The following is a 9372-nucleotide window of genomic DNA, read 5'->3' on the forward strand; positions in this document are numbered from 1 at the left end:
ATGTTTGCCTCTGATAATAACAGTTTTGTTGATATCTTCATCCTCAAGTTTTTCAGCTGCATGTCTTGAATATCTTTCCGCGTACTAAAACCGCTTTCAAACTTGACATCGCTCCATTTGTACATCTCCATGTGTCGCATAGCGAACACACCGCAATCGTTGAAATTATCACTCGTTTCCCATTCCAATTTTTTATGTTTAACCTATTTCCAAACACATTAATACATGTATGAAATGTTTGTACACACTAATGCACATGTGCATTTTGAATATTGATTAAAAATTCTAAATAACACATACCATCAACAACATTGTCATCTTTATCACCAACTTTAGATGTTGATAACCTTCTATTCTTTACCATGTGCACCTCACCAACACCTTTGTTTGGTGTTTCCACCTGTTTCCGTTTATTATTCCTCACCTTCATGTCCTTTTTTACAACTTTTTTCACATCTGCATTCATAAACTCAATATGTTTATACAAATTATATTAATACAAAACAACATTAATGTAATGATGCACATGTGCATGAAATAACTTTTAATTAATGAACATCCAAAATATTAATTATAAATAATCAAATATTCTAACGTTTTTGTTTACCATGCATATACTTTTCCGTTGTGATTGCGTCTTACAATGATGACCCTTCGTCTCTCGACTTTAATACCAATATAACTTTTTTCATTTTCTTTTCCAACTTTCTTTCCATTGCAATTCTGCAATGAACATGTGCATATACGTTAAATACCTTAATAATCTAGTATGACAAATTATGCGCATGCGCATAGTCACATGTTTTGTCAGATTATGCACATGTGCATATATGTATATATCACACCACACTATCTTGTTACCACATTCTAACATAAAATAATCAAATATTCTAACCTTTTTGTTTACCATGCATAAACTTTTCCGTTGTGAATGCGTCTTACAATGATGACCCTTCGTCCCTCGACTTTAATACAAATATATCTTTTTTCATTTTCTTTTCCAACTTTCTTTCCATTACAATTCTGCAATGAACATGTGCATATACGTTAAATACCTTAATAATCTAGTATGACAAATTATGCGCATGCGCGTAGTAACATGTTTTGCCAGTTTATGCACATGTGCATATATGTATATATCACACCACAATATCTTGTTACCACATTCTAACATGAAATAATCAAATATTCTAACCTTTTTGTTTACCATGCATATACTTTTCCGTTATGCATATACTTTTCCGTTGTGACTGCGTCTTACAATGATGACCCTTCGTCCCTCGACTTTAATACAAATATAACTTTTTTTCATTTTCTTTTCCAACTTTCTTTCCATTGCAATTCTGCAATGAACATGTGCATATACGTTAAATACCTTAATAATCTAGTATGACAAATTATGCGCATGCGCATAGTAACATGTTTTGTCAGTTTATGCACATGTGCATATATGTATATATCACACCACAATATCTTGTTACCACATTCTAACATAAAATACATTTGTGCATAACTATTCACATGTTACTACAAAATATGCACACGTGCATATTAAATTAATATCACAATCTTTGCACATGTTCATAACTATATATCACACAAACTTACCTTAATAACATATTCTGTTAAACATCTAATGTAAACATATGCACATGTGCATGACAATATTTCTCATAACAAATTATATGAATTAACAAACTTACCTTAATAACATATTCTATTAAACCTAGTTAACTCTATGATGTAAACATATGCACATGTGCATATATTACCAACTGCATCGTCGACTAATAACCAACCTTTTTTTGGCTTTTCACTTAACACTTTTGTATTCACCTTCCTTATCATCTGGCAGTTTTGTTGCCCCTTTGTCATTCGATCTCAACAAACGTTTTATTTTTTCTTCGCTTTTTCCATTTTTTTTGCCTACAATAATAATTGAAACATAATATAATCAAACATGCAATTTCAATTAGTATGTGCATTAAACAACTTTTTTCATCACTGTAAACGATATGCAATTGTGCATCAATATGCACATGTGCATCACATATCATTGTCATTATGCACTTGTGCATCAATATACACATATGCAACACATATTCTTATAGTGATGCTTAAAATTAATCCATATGTAATGTTCAATGTTATGTGCTCAAATTCAATATGCACATATGCATCAATTTAAACAACAACATCAACAAAATCTAATTACACAAAATCATATACACGTATATTATACAAAGCTGCTCATGTTTGCTATGCACATGTGAATCACATGAAACAATAACACCATCATATCCTAATTACACAAAATCACAATAACACCGTCATATCCTAATTACACAAAACCACGTATATTACACAAAACTGCTCAAGTTCACTATGCACATGTGCATTACCTAAAACAACAACACCAACATATTCTAATTACACAAAATCATATACACTTATCCTAAACAAATCTGCTCAAATTCACTATGCACATGAATGATATTATTAACTTTATTTGGTTCACATATACATACTAGGTCTGCTATGGCACTGTATAAGTCTGTGCGATAACATAACAAGCACGGGTAACAGATCAACGACTTGAATCATATTCATATAAATCATTGATAGAAATCAAAATTACTGATAAAAACAGACACCTAAAGAATAATATATAAATCTACTGGTAATAATCAAAGCCTTACCAAGTGTTAGATGGCGTGATTGGCGACTAATTGAGATTTGGCAGAGATAAACGATCAGGGATTGATAAACGGACGCGATTTTTGATTTCTAGGTCATGTCGATCAATGGTAATCGATGATTTTGTAATCGATTGCTGAATGTAATAACAATCTGTAACTGATGATGAATGATTTTGTTCAATTTGTGCTCTGAATTTTGCCCTAATTTGTACGATGATACGGTGATGGTGATAATGGAAATCGAATTGCAGCAGAGATTTAGACACCGTGTTATTAAGATTCACTATTTAATTACAATAATACCCCATGTTCACATTGGTTCTCGCGGTTCTCGCAATAAGGTGGTTCTCGCATGAACCTTACCCTATATATATATATATATATATATATAGTGTTTTAGGGTTGTTCTTTTTGAGACTTTCCCTAGTGATTTTCAAGTGTTTCCTTTCGGTTTCACTATAAAAATAGGACTCCCAAATCGAGTAATCGTGTGCTGCTAAAGGGGTTAGACATTACACGATTAACAAAACAAGTCATTTCCTTAACCACACACACAAACATGTTTAGTTTAATTCACGGGTTACACCACAAAACCTATTTAACACGATTAAATATAACCTGCTAGGTGACCCTGTCACCATCTCGATACTATTACAAGAATCTTGATACTCAAATAAATGAATATTTGGAAAAAATGATAGAAGAGTTTGGGGAATTACAAGAAGACCCACAAGAACAGTCTTCTCAAAATAAGGCTGACAAAGAGAAAGAAGACAAAAAGAAAAATAAGATATAATGTCCCTCCATTATATGAGGGAAACTCTGCATTTTAGACCTGATTAGGGTCATAGGTGTCATTATATAGCATCGAATAATTACTATAACAATAATGAAAGCAGAAGACAAGAGCTAATGGTGGGCTATACCCACTAACATAGTATCTTATTTTGCTTTCAGAAATGTGTGGTGTGTATCAAAAGAAAAGAAAAAATGATTGAAGATAGCTGTCTATGGGGCCCAATGAGTACCCGGGCATCTTATCAATTATCTTTTCTTTTAGTATAAATAGGTTATTTGTGTAATAGGGGAGGCACGCCAATTTTGGGCATCTCTCTCTTTTTCTTATTTCTGTACTTGTAAAATAATAAATAAATAAAATCTTCAAGCATTGAAGACTCTCCGTTGCTCAAGTGATCTCAAGTAAGATAGTTTTAAATTCTATTCTGTTCATAAAAATCATGATAAGCTCATCAAGTATTGAATCATGACATAAGTAACATCCTCTTACCCTCTTTTAAAAGTGGTCCTAATATTATAAGTAATTTTGGTATAAAGTTAAGATTACAAGCCAATAGTTAAGTGATTTAAGGGAACCTTGTCCATGTTTCTCCCACAGTCAAATACAAAGGAGTTTTTAAATGTGACCGGTTTTAATTTACCTTATAAGCCAAAATTATTTGTTAATCTTGTAAAAAGGTCACCATCTCGATACTATTACTAATGGTATCAGAGCCATGGAATAAAAGGGGGAAGACATGTTTTGTTAGTGTTATGTCCCCCTTGTATCCCGACTCAAAATTAACTTAACATGTTCTAATAAAAATACCAACATACGATACTGATAGGTTGACCAAATATCATCTTTTGTCTATGTACAAAGCTACAACTCAAGGGAGCATGGATGTGCTTGAGCAAGCCTAGTCGTGCTAAAACCTAAATCAAGAATTCTTGTGATCAGAAATGGTAATCAAGCATAAAGAGCGAAACTCCCAAAATCATTCGCTACCCCCATTCTGTCAACTGGTTCATTTAAGTAAACAAACCACTGGCACCAATTTACAATTAAACCTTCGCACTATTTTACAACCGACGCTAAAAATTTCCTTTTCCATAATTTTTTTTGTAGCGACACCAAAATTCTGTAAAAGTATGTTTTTTTTTTCCAGTTTTGAAAGTATATAATTAACTAACTGCTTCAGGTTTTATAAACATAAACTCTCAAATTTTAGCCGATTATAAAAGAATATAATATAAGCTAAATGTCACAAATCTTTACTTAGCTTCCTAATTTCACAGGAAAACCCAATATAAACTTCATATCTCTTCGTTGCACCATCTCTCTCAGGGAGGCATCGTCGGTTATGTAGTCAACAGCACGTCGGGCGTGTCCTTGATACTTTGGTAGTTAAAGGCCTAGGCATCTCAATCATACTCAAGATGAGTTGTATGATCTTATGCAAGGGAGACACGCAACTTGGCCCAGGCGAGGTGAGCGCATGTTAGTTGTATTTTTAGGCATAATTTATCAAGTTTCTTATATCCACCCACTTTTATTGCATTTTATGCATTTATCTCTCATCCATATTCTATCTTCTTTGTCAAATACATGTTTTGGTGGAGGGAAATTTACTTTGGATTGTTTATTAGGCGCGGAGCAGTCGCGAGGGTGGCAGCGGGTGTTGGAAAGCGCTTCATGATGATTAAAGAAACTCAAAACTACCATATCGAAGACCAGTTATGGATAAACGAGTTAGAACGGTCGATTTAACAACAAAATATGCTTAAATTGGAGTATGTTCATAATGGATTGATGTCTAATTAAACTAGTTAGGCATTTAATTAATTGGTGGGCTGATATCCAAATTCAAGTTGGGCCAAGTTGATAATTAAGTAGTTTGAGCAATAGATGATTTGGGCTACAACCAAAAAAATCACAACACTCAAATGTTAGTACAACTTTATAGTTAAAAATAAGACAACATTATATAAGACTCTGAGAAGTTTGAGTATTGTAAAAATTGGTTATTTTGTAAATTAAGTTAGTAAACAGAATATGTGCATAAAATATGTGTACTGATGATGTTATAGAACAACATAATGCTCTGGTATATATTTGTAAAAGTTGATAGAGTTTAATCTTTGTCGGAAATTTGAATTTGAGTCATTTAAGCTCCTAGAATTAGGGCTGTTCACGAGCCGATCCGAACCGAGCGGACCTTTGATCGTGCTTGGCTCGTTTACAACCGAGCGAAATTCGAACGAGCATATTCGAGCGTTTAATTTTCCGAGCGATCGGCGAACGAGAAGCGAGCGACGAGTAAATTGGACAACCATAGATTTAGCATGTTTCCTTCGATGTCTCCGCTATCGGGTCATGACTAAGGTCCAACTGTCCGAGGACGACGCTAAGATTGAGGTTGGATCGTCCAAGGATGAGGCTCTGGTTGAGGCAGGTGAGACAATGAATATACAACAAAGAATGATGAGGCTCATGTTAAAAATCTTGTATGTTTTTTACCCAACAAATGGTGTGGGTGGTCGGTATGGGGATGATGACGTTGGTTGTGGATGCGCTGGGGATGAATTGACAATAATTCTGGTGTAAGGTAGCAAGAGTTCAACAATGGTAATAGGTGATCAGTAATAGCGGTCTTGCGGGCACATAAGAGGTATGGGTTTAGAGGCAACGGTTTTGTAGGGGGTGTTACGTATTTAATTGAAACTAAATAGGCTGCTTTGGGCTAAAGTTATGTAAGTTGAATACTTGAGGGGCCTAAGTCTATCTTGCAATTTAAATCATCCCTTTAAAACCTCTCATCATCAACCTACCAAACCCTACCATCGGCAACTGCCGACCTCCACATTCTGTGACAATCCTCGCCATCGCAGACCAAGAAGAGAAATCGGAGACCATTCGATCCGTTAGTTCCAGACCATACTCCGGTAAGTACACGATCCCTAAACTGAATAAAGCAATTGTCTTTTTTTTTTATTTTAATTCCGAATGTGATTGTTTCTAATAAATCTTGAAATATTATGCTTCCTGCGTTTATGCTTATGTTAAACCACCCCATGTGTGAATAAAGCAGTTGTCTTTTATTTTTTTTATAATAAAAAGGTTTTCAATGATTTTTCAGTGTTGCGTAGTTACCAAACTTTTTATTTTTATTTTTTTATTTCAGTTTACCTTTGAACCCACAAATCTAATTGTTAGTTATATTAGAAGTTTTTTTAGTCAGATTCGCTATCAAGGATGAGGTTTATAAAGATCCGTCAAGCAAATCTCCAATGGCGTCTTGTTGAAGGACACTCACAACAACAAGTATCTCATACGACATGTTTTTGAGCTTCAGAAAGGTTAGTAATATGTTAAGTTCACTTCTTGATTTATAGATACTGGTAGTCCGATGGATATACTATCATACATTATTTAACAAACAAGATAAAAACAAAAATAATCTCATTCGTGGTTGGGGTTAGTGATGGATGGGTTATGGAATGGTGTTTAATGAGCTTTAAGTGTCAATTGTTATGAGTTTTTATGTGTGTAATTGCTTGGAATTAGTTGATTACTTGATTATGAGTTATTGTGTTATTGCAGGTAAAACAGATAATTGGACCACAAGGGCGCGCTAATATTGAATACTTGCCGTTCAGGTCCATGTGCTCATGGAGGCCTGGCATCAGATGACACGCCACAAGCAACATTTTACACCACTCCCGCAGATTTGTCTACACTTATATGCGGGGATTCACGCTACCGTTGACGGTCAGAATATAACCATCACACATGTGATGATTAGCAACACATATGAATTCGATGACCTTGATGCTGTTAAGTGGTATTCTGAGAAAAGAGTTCGAATTTGTATGGATATGATGGGCTATAATGTAGAGCCTCATGAATCGCCATTTCAATAATCGTGAGTATGATTTCATTTGTGGCTTACACGATTTCAGTAACTGTGACTCGTAAGAAGCCGAAGCAGGAGCCGACTTCTAATGGGCCGGAGTTGGAGCCGGCGCCGGAAATGGTTATACCAATGAACGATAATGTGATGAACTTGGATCAGTCGGAATTCTCAAGTTTCACAAGTGATGAACTTGGATGGAAAACTTGGAACTCTGATAATGTGATTATATCTTTGACAGATATGATTGTGGAAGACTTGGTTAAAGAAGACTTGGTTGAAGAAAACTTGGTTGAAGAATACATGGCAAATCACTTTGGCAGCTTTTCAATGAAGATGATTGTGGAAGACTTGGTTAAAGAAGACTTGGTGGTAATGAAAGATTGATCATGAAAAGGTAATTTTTGTTTTTGATGCATTCATGAAGAAGCAGTACCAAAAGAAGGTGTTTAACCCCTTGTGGAGATATATTGCACATGTAATCTTACGATGCATGTCTTGTAGAAGAGACAACTTCGAAGAATTAAACCAACGGTCGGCGTCAATGATGATAGCGTTTGCATACCAATAGTAGTTTAGTTACTACAGCTACATCTTCTATGAACTGTGCAATCATATTCAATCAGAATCAAAGTTTTTATTGTTTCCACGATTTCTGCAACACATTTTCAATCAGAATTTTCCCAACTTGGTTCATGAAGGAAGTTCTTTAGATTTATCTCATTTGATAGTAAAATATCAAGTTTTTAATTTTTTATAACGGTTTCCATTTTTAGAAACTTTATCGATTTATAAAGCAAAAATGACATAAAAAAGGATCCATTGAGATATGTTTTGAAATCTAAGCATTAGTAATGACTTATAAACAGGTTTGGACCAGAAAGTCATTAAATTAACATTGATTTTGGTCACACTTAGTATTTGCAAAGCACTCAAGGATCCCACAAAAGTTATCGCAACCACACTTGATACGTGCGGTAAGTATTTTGAAATCGTTTTTTATGTGTTTATGCTTAAGATATACGGATATTGATCCATAAAGAATAATTATGTTCAATAGATAAGACATGCAACAAGTATAAGAGAGCGGCAGATCATATCAAGATGTTCGAAAAGTTAGATGTAACAATTTTGTTCGGAATCAATGCAACCAAATTATATGGATACGACGGGTTGAAGGATAAGTCTTTTGACCGTATCGTTTTCAATGCCCCTCATTGTGGGACTTTCGGAAAGAAATTGGATCTGATTAATATCGAGTGTGCGATTTGGGATGGCAATGGGTCGGGTTTGGGACGGGTTTAGGTAATCCCAAACCCAAACCCGGTTAGATAAGCTTGTCCCAAAACCCGTCGGGTTTCGGGTAAACCCGTTAATTTAAAAAGATTACTCGTTGGGTATATTCATCTCAAAACCCATTGAGTATTTATCGGCTAACTACTAACCAGTTACATTTTGTATTGTCATTATAAAAATATATATCAAATAACTACAATGTATACGGAATAGAATACCTATATGTGTAAAAAATGGATGTATCATATATATATATATATATATATATATATATATATATATATATATAGGCTAATTATAAGGAGAAAACTCATTCCAGTTGACTAAACCCAGGAAACTGTTATATGTGGCTAGGATTGATCCACGTTGCTTGTTAGTTTGAGAGGAGACAAGGGCATTTTTGACATTTTCCTTTTAACATGTTGACTGATGAATGTGTAAGTGTGTAAGAGACTTGATGGGGCAAACTTCTTTTCTTCTTTTCATCAGTTTCATTTAATAGCTTTGTACTTGATGTATCTCTCTCATCTCTCACATAATCTTCATCGATGTATCTCTCTCATCTCTCACATAATCTTCATCAACTGGAGATCTTCAAAAGTCACCAAACACTCACTCTCTCTCATAATCTTCATCATACCCTCTCATCATACCCTCTCAATATTCAGACAAGGGCATTTCTGATC

General features: G+C 34.4%; 1 protein-coding gene and 1 long non-coding RNA gene across 5 annotated transcripts in view; both read left to right on the forward strand.

The window, feature by feature from the left end:
- LOC110870628 overlaps nucleotides 1-5449 on the forward strand; it is a 66499-nt gene extending 61050 nt beyond the window's left edge. The window contains exons 6-7 of the transcript XR_004872758.1: nucleotides 4776-4967; nucleotides 5127-5449. The gene's annotated coding sequence lies outside the window, so the exon portion shown is untranslated. The remainder of the gene's footprint in view (nucleotides 1-4775; nucleotides 4968-5126) is intronic.
- A 724-nt stretch (nucleotides 5450-6173) lies between these two features.
- On the forward strand, nucleotides 6174-8909 carry LOC110870634. 4 transcript variants are annotated; one of them, XR_004875454.1, is made up of 4 exons: nucleotides 6288-6422; nucleotides 6706-6836; nucleotides 7081-8367; nucleotides 8451-8909. It is a non-coding gene; the product is annotated as an uncharacterized LOC110870634 (long non-coding RNA). The 4 variants fall into 4 exon arrangements; XR_002553183.2 differs by lacking the exon at nucleotides 8451-8909 and having other exon boundaries at nucleotides 6174-6422; nucleotides 6703-6836; nucleotides 7081-8113; XR_002553184.2 differs by lacking the exon at nucleotides 8451-8909 and having other exon boundaries at nucleotides 6179-6422; nucleotides 7081-8113.
- The last annotated feature ends 463 nt before the right edge of the window (nucleotides 8910-9372 follow it).

This window comes from Helianthus annuus, chromosome 1 (genome assembly GCF_002127325.2).
Source record: "Helianthus annuus cultivar XRQ/B chromosome 1, HanXRQr2.0-SUNRISE, whole genome shotgun sequence".
NCBI classification, from domain to species: domain Eukaryota; kingdom Viridiplantae; phylum Streptophyta; class Magnoliopsida; order Asterales; family Asteraceae; genus Helianthus; species Helianthus annuus.